Raw genomic sequence first — 16038 nt, 5'->3', positions numbered from 1 at the left:
TATTATAATCTTTATAATAAATTGTATTTATTATTTATTATTTTTAGTATTAAAAGATATTTTAATAAATAAGTTTTATTTTTATTATTATTAATATATTTTGTATAATGTTATTATAATGTGACAATTTTGTAATGATTAATTAGTTTAATTAGTTAAATAGATCTTATTAAATTTTTTTAAAGTTGTTATTATATCTTAATTCTAATTAATTAATTAATTGATTAATAATTATTATAATAATAATTAAATTCATATTTAATAATCATAATTAATTTTTAATTTTATTGAAATACAAATTTATTTTATTTTATTATTATAATAATATAACCAATTTTATTAGATTTAATTAATTAATTAGTTACTAGATATTATAATTAGGTTCTAATTACTATTGTAAATGCTTAATAATTAATGTTGATACTTAATTATTTTATTTTTAATTTAGGATAAATTGAAATTATTTTATTATAAATTAATTGATTAATTAATTACTAGCTATTATAATGACTAATTGTTAATATATGTTAATTCTAAAATGATTGATTAGTAAGTTAAATAATATTATAATAATTAATTGTTATTATAAATATTTAATGATACTCATAATAATAATTATTCTTATAAATGAATTATTCTTATTATTAATATAGCTAATCTTTAAATAATTATTATTATTTAATTATAATATCTATTAACTAATTAATTGATTAAATGTAATAAAATTAGTTATATTATTATAACTTAATAATAATTATAAATGAATTATTTTTATTATTATTATAACTGATATTATGTTTAAATAATAATTATTATAAATACTTAATAATAATAATAATGATAATTATTATTAAGAATCATAATAATAACTATTTTTATTTTTAATTTTATTTTTGATATGAGATTAGAAAATCATAATAGGAGAGTAACAATTACTTGATTACCTGAGATGTATTGGTGGTCCTAATCACCTTGATTAAAGGAAGCCAACTTCCACTAATCTCGATACCGTTGTCTCTGTTGAGATTTTGTGGATGTTTTATAATTTCAAGAGCCTCCCTAATCTTCCGTCTTTGATATTCTTCTTCTGTTGCGATAATTTAGGTGCTCTCCAAACAAGGTGTTTTGTTTTTGACGAATGTTTCGCAAGGGCCGATGTATGAGACCTTCCATTCTTAATATCTACTCCATGCTCCTTTAGACTTTTCTGTAGAGAGCGCCCTGTTTCACCAATGTAAATTTTTCCACAAGAACAATCAATTTTTATAAACTCCTTTGAGTTGATGCCTATCAATATCATCCTTGACAGACCTCATACCTTGCTTAATTGTTCAAGTTGCTGAGAACTAAGTGACTATGTCTTTCCTTTTCAAGATTTAGGCAATCTTATCTGTCAGGTTCCTTGAATATATGGTAGGAAAACTCTACCACACTGAGGTAGGTTTTGGGCTTTAGGTTCTTGAAAATCATTTATGAATCCATTGAGAGCAGTTCTTTAGGTAAAGGTTGCAACTCCTCGAATTCTGTGAGCCCATCAGGATTCAATAATTCCAGTTTATCCTCCAGAATAATTCCCAGAAGAAAGGTGGTTAATTTTTCTTCTCAGGAATTAGGCCTAGAAGTTATTAGTGTTCTCAACAAGGGTTTGCAATTGCTCCTAGGAACATCCCTGTTGAAAGTATCATTTGTGGCATAGAGGATGGGATGATTAACCTCTCTTTGGAAGACAAGGAGGCATTAAGACAAGAATTTTCCCTCATAATGAGAAAGGCTAAAGTTCCCAAGAGTAATTTAAGTAGGGAAGAGAAAATTGCCTTTAGGTCCCTTCGGAATAATGACAAGATTGTGGTTCTTAAAGCAGATAAGGGAGGGGTAGCCGTGGTCCTCGATAAAGAAGACTACATTTGTAAAATAAAGGAACACCTTAGTTGTGGCAATTATAAGAATCTTAAAAATAATCCCACTCCTAAGATTATGAGAGAAGTCAAGAAAGCAATCTTAGATTCCAACCTTGATGAAAAATTAAAGAAGAGATTAACTCCTTCTTGTGAAACCTTCCCAAGAATTTATGGGTTGCCCAAAATCCACAAGGAAGGGTTCCTCTTAGACCAATAGTTAATGCCATTAGCTCCCGAACCTATGAACTTGCTAAGTATGTTGCGAAGATCCTTAGGCCTCTTGTGGGGTATACTGATTCTTCTATCAAGGACTCCCATGATTTTGTTAAGCTTATCAGAAATGAAAGGGTAGACCAGGATGACATCTTGGTAAGTTTTGACATGGTATTGTTATTCACCAAGATCCCCTTAGATGAATCTATTCAAGTTATAAATGAGGTTACTGACCCAGAAACTACAAAACTTGCTGAGATTTGTTTGCGGTCAACAGTTTTCACATTTCAAGGAGGTTATTATGAATAAACATCTGGGGTGGCAATGGGATCACCCCTCTCGCCAATTGTGTCCAACTTATTCATGGAATACTTTGAAAAGAAAGCCCTTGAAACATACTCTTTGAAGTCAACTTGGTGGAAATGATTCGTCGATGATAACAACCTAAAATGGACTCATGGTAGGACAGATCTTGATAAGTTCTTTATGCACCTTAACTTTATCTCTCCCAAAATAAAATTTACTATGGAGTTGGAGTAAAACAATAGTATCACATTCTTAGATATTCTTATCATCAAGAAGGAGGATGGCTCTTTAGAACATAAAGTTTTTAAGAAATTAACTCACACAGAAAGCTACCTCCACGCTGAATCCTACCATCACCCGTCCTTAACACTCTTTGCATTAGAGCCCTTCTAATTTTTTACTCTGAGCATCTCGAGGAAGAGAAAAAGCATTTATCTTTGGTATTTAAGGGTATAGGCTATAAAGAAAAAGATATTAGGAAATCTATAGAAAGAGCAGAAAGGAGAGTGTTTTCTCAGGAACCTAAAGCCCAAAACCTACCTCAGTGTGGTAGAGTTTTCCTACCATATATTCAAGGGGTGACAGATAAGATTACCAAAATCTTGAAAAGGAAATACATAGTCACTCAGTTCTCATCACCTGGAACAATTAAGCAAGGTATGAGGTCTGTCAAGGATGATATTGATAAGCATCAACTCAAAGGAGTTTATAAAATTGATTGTTCTTGTGGCAAAAGTTACATTGGTGAAACATGGTGCTCTCTATAGAAAAGACTAAAGGAGCATGGAGCAGATATTAAGAATGGAAGGTCTCGTACATCGGCCCTTGTGGAACATTCCTAAAAAATGAAACACCAAGTTTGTTTGAATAAAACCTCAATTATCGCAATAGAAGAACAATATCAAAGATGGAAGATTAGGGAGGCCCTTGAAATTATAAAACATCCACAGAATCTCAACAGAGACAACGATATTGAGATTAGTGGAAGTTGGCTTCCTTTAATCAAGGGGATTAGGACCACCAGTACATATCAGGTAATTAGGTAACTACTCCTCTCCTATTATGATTTTCTGATCTCATATTAAAAAAAAATAGTTAAAAATAGTTATTATTATGATTCTTAATAATAATTATCATTATTATTATTAAGTATTTATAATAATAATTATTTAAAGATAAGATTAGTTATAATAATAATAAGAAAAATTCATTTATAATACTAATTATTATTATTAGAGCTTCTGTATTAAGTTATAATAATATAACTAATTTTATTAGATTTAATCAATTAATTAGTTAATAGATATCATAATTAAATAATAATAATTATTTAAACATTAGCTATATTAATAATAAGAATCATTCATTTATAATAATAATTATTATTAGTATCATTAAATATTTATAATAACAATTAATTATTATAATATCATTTAGCTTACTAATCAGTGATTTTAGAATTAACATATATTAACAATTAGTCATTATAATATCTATTAATTAATTAATCAATTAATTTATAATAAAATAATTTCAATTTATCCTATATTAAAAATAAAATAATTATCAATATTAATTATTAAGCATTTACAATAGTAATTAGTATCTAATTATAATATATAGTAACTAATTAATTAATTAAATCCAATAAAATTAGTTATATTATTATAATAGTAAAATAAAATAAATTTATCTTTTAATAAAATAAAAAATTAATTATCATTATTAAATATGAACTTAATTATTATTATAAAAATTATTAATCAATCAATTAATTAGAATTAAGATATAATAATAATTTTTTTTTTAATAAGATCCATTTAACTAATTAAATTAATTAATCATTACAAAATTGTCACATTATAATAGCATTATACAAAATCTATTAATAATATATATACATATATATATCTATATATATATATATATATATATATATATATATATATATATATATATATATCTATATATATATATATATATATATATATATAGATATATAGATATAGATATTATTTTTTATTTTTTATTTTATTTATTAAAATATCTTTTAATAATAATAAAAATAATAAATACAATTTATTATAAAGATTATAATAAGATAAATAAATTTTTTAAAGCCGACCTCATCTCCTTGAAATCAAATTATCTTAATACTATTTATCCTCTCACTAAGCTCCTCAAATATAATGAACCTGTCCAACTTGGATGCAACCTTGGACTCCCTTCCTCTCTTGTTATTCCAAGTGAAGAGGCCATTGTTCGTTTCCACGTCCACTAATTTCATATTGTCTGTAAAGATTTGAAATGCTAAAGAATCTTTACTTAGTGCTCTGGTTCCACCTTTTTTTTCAGAAAGAGATTTTATCATATTGAAATCTCCTCCCAAGATCCAGGGTATTTCTGCCTGTCTCTCCCTGAGATACCTAAGGGAATCTGTTAGCCTGTGCTTCTCCTCTATCCTTTGAGGGCCATACACGTTCGTGACTAGATAGGTACACTTGTCACCTACAGGCTGAATCACTACTGATAAATAATTCCTAGCAACCTCTGCATCAATTATGTCAGTTTTTTGAGGGTTCCAAAGAGTGAGAATACCTCCTACTGGATTATCTGCCTTAACTTCTAGATATTTAAACTTACTGAGCCATTTGCTATGTAATTGCCTTAATTTTTGAATGGAACATTTCGTTTCCAAGATAAAAATTATATCCGGAGCAGCCTGTTTCATTCTATTACTAAGTAATCTCTGTTTTCTTTTAGTTCCTAGTCCTCTAATATTCCAAGAAATAAACTTCATTATTAAATATTTGTGAAGGAGTAGCTGGTCAAATCTTTCATCTTACCTGAGTCTATCATGAGCTTTCCACACTCCATCAATAGCTCATTCTACTTTTCCTGCCTCTCTTTTTTCCTGGGTTTCTGGGTGCTAAACCCGGAGTAGATTTTATCGTTTTCACTCCTTCGCTACTCGGCCTGCTCCTGTTTTTGGCTCCCTCCGTACTCTTTTCTTGAGTTTTCCATAAATATAATTGCTGTATTCTATTGAGCTCCTCCTGAGGTAGCGAATCTACCCCACCAGAAGTACCCTGAATTAAGAATCCTTCTAGATCCAGGTGTTCTCTTTCCAATATCTCATGTAGATCAGTTTCCTCTAACTTTCCATTTCACTCTGGGTCATTTCTTGGTCCATCTCTGGTTCTGTGTCACTCATTATTTTCTCCATCTGCTTGTCATTTTCTTGTGTTTGATCACGGTTTCCTTCTTTTTCCTTCTCTCCTATACTACCTTTATTTGCTTGATCTCCTGCTGTTTTTTCTTATTCCTCTTCCAGAACATGGAACTGGTTCTGCCTATCCTGTTGTCCTTCATTTTGCTGTATTTTTTGCCCTCTTTTGCCGCTCTTACCTTTATGGATGACCCTGTAAAAGCTGTCCGGATCTTTCATTGTGTTAGGTTTGCTTTTATTCTCTATTTTTTCCTAGAGGGCAGTCTCTGAGAAGATGCCCATGTTCATGGCATCTATGACATCTAAACAGAATATGCTCATAGTCCACTGTTTGAAACCATTCTTCATAAAAAACTTCCAATATCACCTCATCCGGAAGAGCTCCTGATAGATCCATCTCAACACATATCGTAGCAAAGGAAGTGCATCTTCCCTTTCTAGTAGCTTTGACAAACCTATGTATTTTTTTGCCTATGGCAGCTAACGATTCAGGTTTCCAGTAATCAAGAGGTAGAGAATAGAGTCTTACCCAAACTGGGACTGATATGAACATTTCTCGTTCCAGGACAAAGTTCATCTTCCATGGTCTCATATAGAGGCCTGCTGCTGCATAGAAGTAGGGCCCTCCTTCAAACACTTTGTCTTTATCCTCAATACTTGTGAACACCACGGTAAAGAAACCCTTTGACCCAAGGTGTAGATCAATGCTCCCTTTAGGTTTCCAGTGGTATTTGATCCATGTTTGTAAAGATTTTTCTGTGGGCCATAGTCCCATGAATTTGCAGATGATTGCGTAGGTTTGCATGTGCTCCCTGTGCGCTTGCAGAGCAGGATCATTTAAAACAACTCTGGGTGTTACTTCAGCTTTGGGTTTACAAGGTCCCTTTTGCTTTTTCTCTTTTGTTTCCTATTTTTTGTCATCTTCCTCCTTGTCTTTAGTGCTACTGTTCTCTTTTATTTTAGCCGCTTCTTCCTTCTCTTCTGTGTTATTCTTTTCCTCTCCCGTGAACTTTTTGACTTTTTCTAGGGGCTTCTTGCCCTTGTTGGCCACGATCTCCTTGTAGGAGGGAGAAGATCCCCCTCCTCTGCATTCCTCCATGGATGTAAACTCCCGCTGAAACTCGAACACTGGTCGCGCGCTTATTTTCCCGCTCCGACGTTCTCCGACTTGTCGATTTTTCTAAAAAAATTAAAAATTAATTATCATTATTAAATATGAACTTAATTATTATTATAATAATTATTAATCAATCAATTAATTAATTAATTAGAATTAAGATATAATAATAACTTATTTTTTTTAATAAGATCCATTTAACTAATTAAACTAATTAATCATTACAAAATTGTCACATTATAATAGCATTATACAAAATCTATTAATAATAGTAATAATAATAAAATTTATTTATTTAAATATCTTTTAATAATAATAAAAATAATAAATACAATTTATTATAAAGATTATAATAAGATAAATAATTTTTTTAAAGCCGACCTCATCTCCTTGAAATCAAATTATCTTAATACTATTTATCCTCTCACTAAGCTCTTCTTATATCATCATTTAGTAATTGTCCTAATGATGGATCCCTGTTGGGATTTGAAACATTGACAAGTATGATTATTACTGTGGATACTCCGAGATTCAACTTAAAACATATAAGAATATTGGGAAAAATAAACAATAATCAAAGCCAATCTCTAGTTGATGCGATGGCAAATATTCAAATGAAGAGGTTTCCAATTTTGTGAGAAAGTTGAAAAGAGGAATAGGTAAATGCAAAGGTAAGATCCTCTTAATATGTTTCAATTGTGGTTAGATTTGTCATTTTACTGTTAAGTTTCCTCATGCAAGGAACTCAGATGGTGAAGAAGAAGATCCAAAGAAAGAAAAGAAGAAACAAAGAAACTACAACAAGAAAGGAAAAAATATTTTTTTTAAGAAAAACTTCCATTCAAAAGAAGACAACTCCTCATTTGAAAAAGAGAGTGATAGTGATGATGAAAATGACACAGGAAGAGTGTTATTCATGTCAAGGGACAACAAGAAGGAAACTCTTAAAGAGGAAGAAGATGATCAAGAGAAGGAAGACGATGTTGATTTTGAAAAGGATATTGTTAGAGTTATAGATGATCTCAAGGTTGAAAGAGGAGATGTCAAATCACTGGAAGCCGAGCTAAAAGAATTGAAGGAACACACAAAAGTCTCAATAAGAATATTGAAGGATTAGAAAATATCATCATCAATATTAAGGTATAGTTGCAATAAGCCAAAAATTTTGAAGAACCCCTCAAAAGAGAACTGGAAGAAAGAAAAAATGCAAGGGAAGATTTAGAAGTAAAGATAGTCTCTCTATGAAAGGAAGCACAAAAAATAAATGCCGAATAGAAATTTGTATTCAACTTCAAAGCATTGGATGAACTCATCAACATTCAAAGGCCATGCAATGACAAGACAAGATTGGGCTACAGGGAAAAAATCATGAAAGGCTTGAGTTCCTCAATGAAAAAAAAATGAGATGAACATAAAACCTATGAAAAAATCACCAATAGGGTTTGTCAAGAAGGAAGAAAGCTTCCTAATGGAACAAAAGGTTCAAGAGACACATAATCAACAACCCACATTGAATATATATAAGTAAGAAGGTCTTTGGAGAATGGTATCATGAAGAAGATCTCCCTCTCTTAGGTACCAAACCATATTTCTTAGTGTTTGCTATTGTTGCAAAGATTTTAGACATAAAGTTGAAAATTGTAAGGCATATGATAACAACATAAGCAACCTTGGAAATTACTCTAGGAATTATTATCCTAGAAATTCTCAAGAATATTACAAGAAATATTATATTAGGTTTTGATACTTGAGCAATGAAGTGGAATTCTATAAATGCAACAATTTTGGTCATTTGGCTAAAGTTTCGAGGTTAACCGGTCCTCTAAGGAAGTCATGACAATATCAAAGTTCTCCTAGGAAGTTTTGGAAGAAGAAAAATGAAAGTTGGGCACTTTCTCTAAAATATGAAAGCAAGAAGAATATATGGTATGTTGATAGTGGCTGCTCAACAAATATGATTGAGGATAAAATAAAATTTATATCTCTGGAAGAAGGAAATGATGAGATAGTCTCATTTGGGAATGATAGTTCTACAAACATTATAGGAAAAGGAATAGTTAATATTGGAGGCAAGAAGGATACAAAAAATGATGTGCAACTCATCTAAAACATGAATCACAACCTACTAATCTATTGTCACTGCTACAACACCCCCCAAAATTTCACTACATTCAAAATTTTGAGCCTACTCAATTATCACATCAATCGTTGCCTTGGTCATTGTTATTACTCTGTAATTCCTCCAGGCAAAGGAGAGGAATCCAAAGGTAACCATAAACCACTTGGAAGCTTGGAATCTAGCCCTTCCAGCTTCATAGAGGGCTCTCTCTATCTAAAACTTCAATCAAATAGATTTTAGGCTAGGTATGGTGCTCATAGGGATATAAATTTTAAAGGTTTGCTGGCAGGGAAAAAGACAGATCCATTGGGAAATACAACCATATAAGTTGATTATTTTCCTATTATAGGATGAAGAGAATGAGGGATCCTCTAGAGAGGCAAGGTAGGCATTCCTTTTGGAGTTTTTCAGTCAAATTCGTTGTAGGAGGGTGAGTAGAAGATAGGTCGAAGTAACATATAGAGCATCAAACAATGGGATGAATTCTAAATGCCATTCAAGAAGAAAACATAAATTGTTTAGAAAACTGAAACAAAGCACTTTTTAAAGCAAATTTTGAGACAAATATTTGTTTAGCTAAATAGGAAGACACACATTCAAAGCATGATTGATAACATAAGATAACTTACAAAACAAAGGAGCACATATCCATCGAAACTGACACAGGAATCCCTGTAAAACCAGAACTCTGTCTTTTCATTCACTGAAACATATATCAGAAAAGTGCATTACACAATATCTCTTCTTCTAAACCCGAGCAACCCTTTGATTTATTATAATTACATCATAAATAAATCATTTCCCACCTCTAGGAACCAAATTCCTTAATAGGATTTCTGTTTCTAGTTAATGCAGGGAATATAGAATTGTTTTTCTGAAAATTAGGAACTGTTTGACCAAAGAATTTCCAAGCATATTTACATTAAATAATAAGTTTAAATCCAACATATAAGCCCTTAGGTGCCTCATAACATTTAGCATGAGCATAAAAAAAAATTACATGAATTTTTGACATGAAAATCTTAGTAAAAAGGATGATTGTGTGGAAGCGTAGTGTCAACGCTGCACAACCTCCTAGTTAAGTGGAAACACAAAAACGCATCAAAAAAGTTCAATGAATCCATGATTTATGTAGCTCTAGTCACTCCCTGAGTTGGTTAATTAATTTATCACGTGTGAAATGGCCTGCACATCGTCAACTTCCTCCTTATAAACTTTCTTCCATTACACCAAGCTCCCAAATCTCAAAATTTCACCCACAACAAAAGCACAACGCCAGTGAAAAAGCACAATGCAACTTGTTCTTCATTATTTTGATCGATGATGAGATCTATGAGCAAGAAACATCTCACTAATGATGTTGACATGATTCTGATAATGTTTCAAACCCCATTCAAGCCCCTATTCACCAAAACATAATGACAAAACTCTCACGTTTACATCAAAACCCTAACCCTAATGCTTGGCCAGGATACAAAACTGTTGTGTGAGTTTCTTATTTTTAAAATTCACTTGATAATTCTGAATAAATATGCTTGCAAGAAATACTTCATGAAAGATATGACGTCTAAACCTCAACCCCATTCAACAAGTATACTTAGGTAAAAAACCAAAAATCAAAACTACTTTGTTTTACCTTTTCCAACACTTAAACTTGGGCTGCTTCTACCAACAAATCCAACATACCTTTGTCTTTCTCTTGTATCTCCTTAAAATACTACTTGGCATCCCTCAACTCTCTCGTCATGGTAATATTATTCTTGTATATTTTTTTCAGTTGCTTATGTAGTGGGAGAGACCTATTAAGCATATATATAGCATTTTCCATTGATGGCTCATACATGTCCAAAAAATCACTCATATTTTTTCTAGCCATTTCATCCTAATCCTTAATGATCTAAATGGGAAAGTTAGTGTTTGTTGTTCTAAATTCCAATTCATAATAGTAAACAAAGTGCTTGAGGATTATGAGGTAAATTGCAAGTTTTACATGAATTTTTGTGTCTTTAAATGTAATTCATGAGCTTAAAACATGAATTAAAAAAAAAATTGAACAACAACATAACAGTAATACACTCAGAAATTGATAAAGGAGTGCACCCCTCCTGGGCTACATCTCCTTGGTCCAGCTTCCAATGGCTTGACCCACTCTCATTATGCTCAAAATACTTCAGTGATAGGGAGTACATAAAGTGTGCTGACCAAAGGAGTGCTTAGTTTCCCCTTCAACGGAACATTCTCCTATAAAGAACTCTCACTCTAAAAAAATGACAACCTAAATTCAGTCATGAAACAATCAACAAGAAAATGGTTCTCAAATCAAGATCCCATACTCCATCTGACAATGAGCATAACAAGTACAACAATTCACTTGAAGTACTAAAAGAGAACTTTCCTCAAATACATAATGAGAAAAGAGAAACATGAGCTACACCATAGATGTCTCAGTTGCTGTAGAAAACATATGAAGGCTAGAAAACCCCTACAAGGACCTCTCCATTCTCAAAAGCCTTCAAAAACAGATTCAACCAACTAGTTGATCCTAGCACCCATAGAATCAAACCTGCAAAATGTCTCTTCAAAAGTGCTCCAATGTCTCTGAAACATGTTCTATTGGCTTCATAAGACCCAAAAATTCATGTCTAGCCTCTTCTTGCTCCTGAAAAGACCAAAAATTGAAGAAGATATGAGCTTCCCTAGCCTTTCTACTAGTCGCACTACAATTTCCCCAAAATCCGGCACCAGTCCTTCAATTTCGTCCCAAAATCCGTTAATGGGGCACCGATTCTGCCAAAATTTGGGCGAAATTGTTGGAGAATTTAAATGACCTCCACAGCCCTACCTCCGAAAATTATGGCCACATGGGCCTTCATAAGGCCAGGGGCTGGCCCTAGCTCCCGCTAGCGGTCTTCTTTGTGGTTTAGGCTAACCGTGAAACCGAACACATGGAAGTGGTTAGGTTTGGGTAGTTAAGGTTAACCTAGCGGTCACAGTTGGTGCATTGGTTAGTGGAACATGCCACATGGTGCGGTGAGCTTGGCGGTTTCGGTTAAGTTCTAGTGGAACAGTTGGCACAGGCGGTGAACATGGAAATGGTTACGGTGTTGTCAGATGGTGCGGGTAACAACGGGCGGTTATGGTTAATGCCACGGGGGTGGGCTAGGGCCTAGCCCCCGATCCCCTGGCCCATGGTCTCATGGCATTGGGGTGGCGAGGGGCTCGGCCTTAGCCCGACCCCCCAATGCCATATGCGCCAAAACCTTCGTTTAAATAAACATTTCCGCCCACCTTTAAACAAGTATCATGTGTGGTTAGTTGGTAATCCTTGCGGTTTGTTGTTGTGAGGTCCAAGGTTCGATTTTGGTGGAGGTCGATCTAGACTCCATTTCTTTTTTATGGACACCGAGGTGCCACGTGGTAGCCTCTGGCTGGGCCACGTGGTAGCCTCTAGTTGGTCCACTTCACCCCACCACACACCAAGAAAAGTTTGGAATTTCAAACGAATGAAATCGTGCCACTTGGCACTACCTAATTCGATAGAGGAGCCCAATCATATGAAAAGTCACCTGGCCATGTCAGCATCCCAGTCATCCTGCCACGTTAGCTGTATGGACTGCTGACTGTGCAGTGCTGCTCGTTTTTTCGCCAAATTCGCATGTTTGAGAAAACAGATAGAATGCATTTCTGGGAGCATACGATATCTTTTTTGTACAAAACGAGTTGCATTGGATTCAGGATGAAGAGAAATATGATATTGTTTAGGTTCCACACTGATCCGATAACTTTGAATTTTGAGCAAATTTTTGAGCTATGGATCCTCCCCATTGGGAGCTTTTGGACCCCAAAAGATCACTTTCAATTGTCTAACAGATGAGGGTATAGTTCCCTCACCTTTGCAATCTTGATCAATTTTTCCTTGCTCGGATTGGTTCCTTTGAGCCCCACACGAAGGTAGTCCACACTCCCTCGTTTGAAGTCCTTGTGCTATGTCAAGAATCGTGTCTTGACGTAGTTCTTCAAGGTACTCAACAGAGAAATCGTCAATGGGCTTCTTGGATTTGTCTATGTCGCTATGGCCATCAATAGGAACACCCTTCCCAAAAATGAAATCCAATAGCAATCTTCTGAAAAATATTTACTAAGGATAAAATCCAAAAGACTTTTGCAAATAACCCTAACAAGATTCACATGGAAATACTTGTATCAATGAGTGCTTGACACATTTCTAACGTACTGAATGTGCCGCAACTACTCATACAAAATTTTAGGATGCTTACTAAAATGTCCACAAATGGAAATGCATCTTACAATATGGAATAAATTTGACTCCCAAATTCCCATACAAACTGACTCATCATAAAGCCAAAATAACATAACAATGCCAAAGAAATAACTGTGGCATATAAGTGATTTATTCACAAACATACCTTTTACAAAATGCCCAACTGTGGGGACATGCAACAAGTGAAATGCAGTCTTTAATTGGACAAATAGTCCAACCATTTCTTACCCAACCATGCTAAGGAATTTTCTTTCTGCACTTCACTTCCTTCTGGAATGATTATGGCGTGCCTTGCACATTACTCTACCTTCTTCTGCTCAGGTGATTCCATTGCCTATTTGTCCTTCTTTGGGTGAAGATGTGGATCCAACTTCTAACACTTTTCAATCCAGTGCCCACTTATGTTGCAGTGAGTGCAAAAACTTTTGTGAGCTTTTCTTGGCACAAATGTCTTTAATCTTGAATTAGAATTTCCCTTCTCGATCTCAATTCCAATTGGCATATTCATCTTATTGACTAATGCTTTCATTTTGTGGCACTTATCTACACAATGGTTAGGTGAATGACAAAAAGTTCAAGGAAAAACATTCCACAACATGTTATTCAAATCATCATGTTGTTTATAATCATCAAAATCCTTTGAATAATCAGGACGCTTATACCTCTTATGGTTGTCCTTTGGCTTATGAGCCTGGTGAGGAGAACTTGAATGGTGAGAATAACTTGTCTTAGTCTCTTCTTCAACTTGCTCATCTTTCTTTGGAGAGGTATTGCATTTCATGTCCTCCTTTTGCTTTAGAAACCAATCTGGTAACAATTCCGGCTGAAAATCCCAACAATTTGCCTCATGTACTCTCTTATGATAAAAGGAACAAGATAACCAAGAGCTATCATTGGAAGACCATTCTTCCTTTCCAACATAGCCCAAACCTTCATATCAAGGTCTCTCCTTTGCCTCAATTAGATGGATAATTCCCTAATTATTCACTCCAAGGCCTCCTCCCTTGTAACCCATCTTGGACAAGAGATTTGCTCATATGCCTTTGCTATGCTTCTCAAAGGTTGTAAAAGAGCTTAAATCAACATTTTCATGTAAAGAAACTGCATGTAAATGCTTACCATTTTCCTCATATTTCGACTGAGGGACAAAGATGCTCTTAAACTCTTTCCTAATTCTTGAGGTGTCTTCTTGGACTCTTGGTCTTTCTTCTTTCATCTCCTTGAACTTTGGTGCTGATAGAACCTCAACCTCAACATCATGCAGACAAAAGGTGCAGACTTGGCCATCTTCCTTCTCTGAGGGAATTTCTGCACTAGCCTCTTGTATAAGATTTCTTTTGGAAAATGATGATGATGAAGGTGATGGTGGAGATGGTGGATTTTTACCTCCATTTCCATTACCTCCTCCTCCTGGAGAACCTTCTCCTTTTGGAGGCTTGGAGATTTCACCCTACAGTATGGTATTCCTCTCTTCATAGAGGACTTTCACCATTTCTGCCATGCCAAAGAAAGCCTTCCTAGAAGCCTTCTCATCCTTTGACATATTTGCAGGCTCTCCTTTATGTGACATGCTTGTTGAAGCTTCAATTTCAATTTGAGGTAGAACTGGTGGTGGAGATTGTGGAAATATTTCTCTCCTTCCCAAAACTTCTCCTCTCTTTAGCTTCAAACTTGTAAGCTTCACATTCACTTTTAAACAGTTAAGTCCTCCTTACTCAAAGAAAACCAAGAGCTTTGATAACAAACTTGATATGAATGGGAAAGTTAGTGTTTGTTGTGCTAAATTCCAATTCAGAATAGTAAACAAAGTGGTTGAGGATTATGAGGTAAATTGCAAGTTTTACATGAGTTTTTTTGTCTTTATATGTAATTCATGAGCTTAAAACATGAATTAAAAAACATTGAACAATAGCATAACAGTAATAAACTCAGCAATTGATAAAGGAGTTCACCCCTCCTGAGCTACATCTCCTTGGTCCAGCTTCCAATGGCTTGACCCAATCTCATTATGCTCAAAATACTTCAGTGATAAAGAGTACATAAAGTGTGATGACAAAAAGAGTGGCTAGTTTTCTCTTCCAGGAAACATTCTCCTGCAAAGAACTCTCACTCTAAAAAAATGACAACCTATAGCCAATCATGAAACAATTAGTAAGAAAACAGTTCTCAAATCAAGCCCCATACTCCATCTGAAAATGAGCATAACAAGTACAACAATTCACTTGAAGTACTAAAAGAGAACTTTCCTCAAATTCATAATGAGAAAGGAGAAACATGAGCTACACAATAGATGTTTCAACCACTTTAGATACATATGAAGGCTAGAAACCCCTACAAGGTCCTCTCCATGCTCAAAAGCCTTCAAAAAATGATTCAACCCACTGGTTGATCCTAACACCCATAGACTCAAGCTTGCAAAAGGTCTCCTACGAAGTGCTCCAATGCCTCTGAAACCTATTCCATTGGCTTCAAAAGACCCGAAAATTCCTGTATAGCCTCTTCCTTCTACTGAAAAGACCAAAAATTGAAGAAGACATGAGCTTCCTTAGCCTTCATTCTAGTTTCTCTACAATTTCCCCAAAATTCGGCACCGGTACTACAATTTCGCCCCAAAATCTGCTAACGAGGTGCCAATTCCACCAACTTTCGAGTGAAATTGTCGAAGCATTTAAATGACCTCCATGGCCTTAACTGTGAAAATTATGGCCACGTGGGCCTTCATAAGGCTAGGGGTTGCCCCCCGATCTCGCTGGTAGTGTTCTTGGCGGTTTAGGCTAACCGCGAAACCGGACACATGGAAGCGGTTAGGTTTGGGCGGTTAAGGTTAACCTGGAAGTCATGGTTGGCACATCGGTCAGTGGAACATGTCACATG

This window comes from Pinus tabuliformis, chromosome 1_2 (genome assembly GCF_031772625.1).
Source record: "Pinus tabuliformis cultivar Carrire ecotype Pingquan chromosome 1_2, CPIR1, whole genome shotgun sequence".
NCBI lineage: Eukaryota > Viridiplantae > Streptophyta > Pinopsida > Pinales > Pinaceae > Pinus > Pinus tabuliformis.
Note: the sequence above shows the minus strand (reverse complement) of the source record.